A 6,947-nucleotide genomic window follows, 5' to 3' on the forward strand; every position below is an offset into this window, starting at 1 on the left:
TGAAGTAAAAGAGCTAAACCAAAGATTTCAAAGGGCAGCTCAAGTAGACAAAGCAAGACATAGTAACAGAATATGCAGAGAGCCAAAATGCAAAATTAAAAAGGGAAGAACTCACTCAGCATTTCTCAATCTCAAAAAATTGAGAAGCAAATTAAAGTCTCATGTTAAATTAGTGAGAGGTGTTGTGATAAAATCTTGAATGCCCCAGGAAATCACAAAAGATAGACAGTATACACAGAATCACTGTATCAAACACAATTTACTGAGATAGATCAGGAAATATATAATTAGATAATTAGGGAAGCTGGATGTTATTAGGAGCAATGTGGCATCAGGTTCAACAATCTACTTTATGCAGATGACACAACAAAGCTTACTGAACCTGAGGAAGACCTGAAGTGTTTGCTGCAAAAAGTCAAGGATGGTAGTCTTTAATATAGTTCAATATCAAGAAGACAAAGATTCTTACCACTGGACCAATTGGCAACACCATGATAGATGGATAAGAGATTGAAGTTGTTAACAGTTATGTGTTGCTTGGCTACACAATGAGCACTCTAGACACCAGCATTCAGGAAATCGAAAGAATTGCATAGGGAAATCTGTTATCAGGAAGCAATCCAAAGTGCTAAAGAGTAATGATATCAGTCTAGGGACTAAAGTACACCTGATCCAGGCAATGATCCTGAGATCATAAACTGAGAGCTAAACAATGACAAAGGATGGCAGAAGATGAAAAAGAGATGCCTTTGAGTTGTGGTGTTGGAGAAGAGTATTGAACATACCATGGGCCACCAAGAGTGTAAACAGATCTGTCTTGGAGAGGGTGAAGCCAAGACATCATACTTGAAAGGGACAGATCTGGAGAGAAAGACCCAGGATACAATGGATTGACACAGTAACTGGAGTATTGGGGTAGGTGTGTTGGAGTCAGAGAGACTGGCTCAGGATAGGACATAGGTCAGTGTTATTGCACATGGGATCACTATGCATCACAGATGACTCTATAACACATAACAAAAACAACATTAAGCAATCAGTCAAGAGCCACTGGTACTAATGAAGGGAGAAGTTCAAGTTGCACTGAATGCACTGGTGAAACATAAGGCCCCAGGAATTAATGGGATATCAACTGATAAGTTTCAATTATCATATACAGTCCTGGATGTGCTATGATGAGTAATTCAGAAAATAGCTACCTGACTGACTGTAAAACAACCATATTTGTTTCCATTCCCAAGAAAGGTGATCCAGCAGAATGTGAAAATTATTGAATGTTATTATTAACATTGCATACAAGCAAAATATTGCTGAAGATCATTCAAAAGTAGCTAGAATAGTACATTGTCAGAGAATTGTATTTAAAAGTGGTTGTGATACCAAGGATATCATAGCTAGTACTCTATGGATCTGGGCTGAAGCAAAAAATACCAGAAAAATGTCCATCTGTGCTTTATACACTATGTAAATGCATTTGAGTATGTGAATCATAACAAAGTATGACTAACATTGAGAAGAATTGGAATCTAAGAACACCTGATTGTGCTTATGTGGAATCTAAACCTAGTGGATGAAGGAAGTTATTAGACAAACAGAATGGGGAAACATTACATGGTTTAAAATTAAGAAATGTATGTGTTAGGGTTATATTCTTCCTCCATACCTATTCAATCTGTATGCTTAGAAATTATTTGAGATTGTACTCTGAAGAAGAATGTAGCATCATGACTGGGGGAAGACTCATCAATGAGTTGGTGTTAAGTGACACAACCTTACTTCTGAAAATGAGGAGGACTTAAAGCACTGCAGAAAATCAAAGACTACACTATTATGTGTGAATTGCCTCTCAACATCAAGAAAACATAAAATAGGTCATGATAGATGGAGAAAAGTTTCAAACTGTCAACAGCTTTATCTTATTTGAATCCACAGTCAATACACTTGGCATCAGCAGTCAGGAGATTAGAAGATATATTTCATTGCAAAAATGTGTGCTCAAGGTCTTCACCAAATCACTGAGAAGCAGTGTTGAACTAAATATGTCTAACTCAGGCTATGATTGTTCCATTACCTACCATGCCACTAAGACCTGAATGACAGATGAATTGACGCCTTTGTACTGTGGTGTTGGTGAAGAGTGTTATTCCATAGTCTGCCAAAAGAACACACAGATATGTCTTGGAAATGTGCAGCCATAGTGCTTCTTGGAGACAAAGATGGCAAAGATTCATCTCACACACTTTATTGCTTTATATTGCTAGGAGAAGCTATTCTTTGGAGAGGGGCACCTTGCTTGGAAAAGTGGAGGGATGGCCCAAGTAAAAAAGACTCTTAACCAGATGGATTGACACAGTGACAGCAGGAATGGTCTCAAGTATATCAGAGATTAAGAAGGCACAAGATAGGACAGTGTTCAGATCTGCTGTTAATGGGATCACAATGAGTAGTACTTTACTTGAGGGCACCTAACAACAACAATAAATTAATTTTATGTCATCTTACTTGTCAATGAATAGAAAGAATGACTAATTTGGAAAATCACTACCATTTCTTCTTATACTCCCACTTACCAAAGTTTGTCTTTTAAGGTAAATAGCATATTTAGTTAAAGGCTTCAAGGCTTACATTTAAACTTTTAAAATTGCTCATTATTAATCTCTCATTATCTGCCATATGTTGCAGAAAGTTTACAATGTTCATAATATTTTTGTCTGCCAAATAAAATAAATAAAATAAATTAGTAAAAATTTTGAGTGAGAAATTCAGCTGTAACATAGAAATTTATATCAAATTTTTCCTAGTTTCTCCTACAAGATTTTTTGTCTAATTTTTCTAGCCAGTGTTTTTATGTCCCCCCAAAAATCATCCAAATAACCCTTTTTGATGAAGTTTTATGTTACCTAATTTTCATTTTCATTTTCATTTATATTGGAGAAAAAAATAAATTTATGTTGACTTGAATTCACTTCCCACTTTTGTCTCCATCCTCTTTCATTTCATTTCTGTCAGGCTTTATAAACTGAAGTAGAATGATGGGTGAATTTGCTTCCACAGAAATTTCATGTCCATGGTAAGAATAAGCTACCCACATTTTATTTCACTGAACTATTATCTATTGATAGAGAAGAGATTTAGGTTGTTAATAATTTCAGCTTGCTCAGCTCCACAATCAACACTCTTGACACCTGCAGTCAGCACATCAAAAGACAAATTGCACTGAGAAAATCTCTGGTTGGTGACTTTTCCAAAGTACTGAGAAGCAACAATGAAATTCTAGAGACCAAGGTGCACTTTATCCAGACCATGGTTTTTGCAAGTACTTGCTATGTATCAGAGAACTGGACAATGACTAAGGATGGCAGAAATGATAACTTTGAGTTGTGGTGGTGGAGAAGAGTACTGAATATACCATGGACTGCCAAAAGAACAAACAAGTTGGTTTTGGAGGGGATCAAACCAAGTTTCTTCTTGGAGGCTGCAATTTTGAAGTTCTGTCTCACATACTTTAGGCACATGGCCAGGAGGGACCATTCCTTGGAAAAGGACATCATACTCAGAAGGATGGAGAGAAAGGAGAGAAAGACCTCAGATGAAATGGAATGATACAGTAACTGGAGTAATCAAGTTCGGTGAATTGGAGTGAATGAGACTAACTCAGGACAGAGCAAGCTTCAGAGCTATTGTATGGAGAGCTAGTTGAGTTGCAGGTAACTCAGTGGCACATAACAATAACATTGACTATTGAGCTCTGATGGCCTAATCCATAAGGGGATGCTCTGTTAATCCAAAGGCTGTCTTCTCTGGCAGTTTGAGTTGCTCAATGGCCACGAGGCAAGATGAGCAATCTCCTCCAATGTAATTTATAACCTCAGAAACTCACTGGAGGGTCTGCTGTGATTAATTTCCAGCTGAATGTCAATAAGTGAGTTCTGATGGGTGTTCTGTAGAGATGAGCTGCTAACTCAAAAACCACACCTCTCTAACTGTTCAAATCAACCAGTGGCTCTGCTTGCAAAACCTGAGAACCTCCTAATCAGTGATTTATAGCTTCAGTAAACCACATAAGACCTCATAACAGTCATTGTTGTTATGGAGCTCTGGTGGCCTAGCTGCAAGAAGTAAAGCTGCAAAGTTAAAGGATTGAAGTTCAAATCCAACAGCTGCTATGCAGAAGGATGTGCAATCTCCTCTGGTATGATTAACTGCCTTTGGAAACCCATTGGTTGTTCAGCTATGGGTCGTGGATCCAGCTCGTCAGTACAACAATAAACAACAAGCCAACAGTTACTATTGTTTTTATGTATAGCGATACTGTGCACAATAGCTCAGAACCCTGACCTATCTTGAGCCAGTATCACTGTCTCCGATTCACCAACCCCATTACTGCAGTCACTGTGCCAGTCCATCTCATCCAGGGTCTTCCTCTCCTGTACTGTCCCTCCACCCTTCCAAGCATGGTGTCCTTCCCCAAGCACCAGTCAACTCAGACTCCATGACACAGAGTCTGAGTTAATTGACTACTAGTTAGCACTGGAAAGTTTCTTACCCATCTGGTACATTAATTACCTATGCAGTGATTTTAAAAAGGATATTTATTTTATCTATCTAGGAATTGCAGTAGAGTTGTTAAGAAATCTCTGAAACTGAATACGGAGTTGTATTATAATGGCAGAATACAGCTGCTTTTCAATTTCCCCACTGTTTTACTAAGCTACCACCACCAATTGCCTTTGGATCAATTCTAACTCATGACAACTTTATGGTGTTAAATAGAACTGTGCTAATCTTGGGTTTCCAATGACTGGCTTTTTTGTAGAACAAGTCTCCAAGCCTATTTTCTAGGTATCTATATATAGAATAGAACCATCAAACTTCTCCAATTATAAAGCAGATGACTTGGCATCACACCTAGATTTTCTTGTTCATTTGGTCAAGGGCTGAGGCTAGGAATTTTCATTTCTATTAAATTCCCAGGTGATGCCAAAGTTTCTTGAGAAATATTGTGCTAGAGATGACAGAGTCTCAGAATAGAACTGCTTTACTCAGGTGAAATATTTCACAAGAGTAAATTTGCCAAATTGTCTAAATGTCTTGAAAGTGAACTATACATACTATTTTTTCATCATGTTAAAGTGTTTCAGTTCTCCTATTTGTAGCAATTATATTTGTTGTTGATGGTTCAATTTATATTCATTATAAGCATTTCTGCAAGTAAAGATCTATATTATAGAAAACTTAGATCTATTGTATTTAGATAAAAGTCTTATGTTTAACTTGTCAGACTAGATCTTATTTATGAATTTACATTGAATATGTCTGCATTCTAATATACAAGTTACCTTAGATTATAAAACAGTATTTCATTTCAACTCCACAATGCAGCAATAACTTGTGTTTCTCTACAGAATATTTTCACACTCTTTTGCTTCCTTTCACATAAAGATCATAGGGTATTATATGCTACAGTGGTGGCTTAGTGATAAGAAACTGAGCTGTAATGTCAAATGTACATGGTTCAAATCCACCAGCTACTCAATGGGAGAAGGAGAGTCAATCTCCTCTCATGCAATTTGCTGCTTCTGAAAACCCACTGGATAGTCAGATATGAGTCAGTTCTAACTTGATGGCACTCAACAATAAGTACAAATAAGTAAAGTAGAGGCTATTAATTAAGGATTATTTTTATTAAAAACACATTTAAAAAGTTACTTCCTTTAACACATTCATTTAGAACTATCTGCTAATTTAGACTTTTTACTTCACTTCTATCCTTATCAACCTTCTAATTCATAGATATATTTGAGTCCATGTTTGTGATTCTGAATGTACGCAAATGTTGTTGTTGTTGTTTAGTGCTATCAAGTCACTTGTAACTAATAGCAGCTCTATGTACAATAGCTCTGAATCCTGCTCTATTTTTGAGCCAACCTCATTGTCACTGACACGCTTTCCTCCATAACCCCAGCGGTTGAGTCAATCCATCTTATTGAGGGTCTTCTCTTGTGCTGTCCCTCCACCCTTCCAAGCAAGATATCCCTCTCTGGAGACTGGTCCCTCCTTGCAACATGCCCAAAGTATGTCAGACAAAGCTTCAAAATCCTTGCCTCAAGAAGCAACCTAGTTTCACCGTCTTCAGGACAAACCAGTTTGTTCTTCTAACAGTCCATGGTGTATTCAACATTCTTCTCTAGCACCACACCTCAAAGGCACCAGTTCTTCTATCATTCTCAGTCATTATTGTTCAGCTTTATGATGCATAGCAAGTAATTGTGAAGACCATGGCCTGGCTTAGGTGGACACATTTTTTTTTCTCTCTTACATGCACAAACACATGTTGAAGATATATATCCAGTTCAAATTTATATAGACATAGATGGACACACAATATTTAAAAATCACTATAATGATATTTGTGGGTAGGAGCCCATCAGTTCTCTATTCATTCTTTGAATTGGGGTTGTCTGTGGCATGGTACAGGGAGTTATGCAACTCACATTTCAGATGTAGTCAGGGTCACTCATAGTGGAAAGAATGCAGGTTAAGCAGAGGCTCCAGACTAAAGCACACTGGGAAGAAGGACCTTTCAAAACTCTGGTGGAGTGGGTGGCAATAAAAAAATTATGAAAATAAAAACATTATGAAAATAAGTAGAACTTTTATATGGTTCTAGAAAATTAACTTTTCAGACTAGAAGGCACTAAAAGCACAACTTGACAATAGCTGTCTTTTTTTTATTATTATACTAGTTTATTTACAAAATTCAAATACATTGTTTTCCTGAATGGATTCTTACAGTTTCCCTCACCCCTACCCACCCATCAAATTCCATAATTAATTGCCCCTCACCCTGCACATTCTCATCCCTCTTCTTTCACCTTACCCCCACCCCCCACATCCTTATAGTGATTATACAATAATGGTTTTATAAAATATTTGTCCTTGTGGGA

This window comes from Elephantulus edwardii, unplaced genomic scaffold (assembly GCF_000299155.1).
Source record: "Elephantulus edwardii isolate Elephantulus edwardi_28Jun2011 unplaced genomic scaffold, EleEdw1.0 scaffold00165, whole genome shotgun sequence".
NCBI lineage: Eukaryota > Metazoa > Chordata > Mammalia > Macroscelidea > Macroscelididae > Elephantulus > Elephantulus edwardii.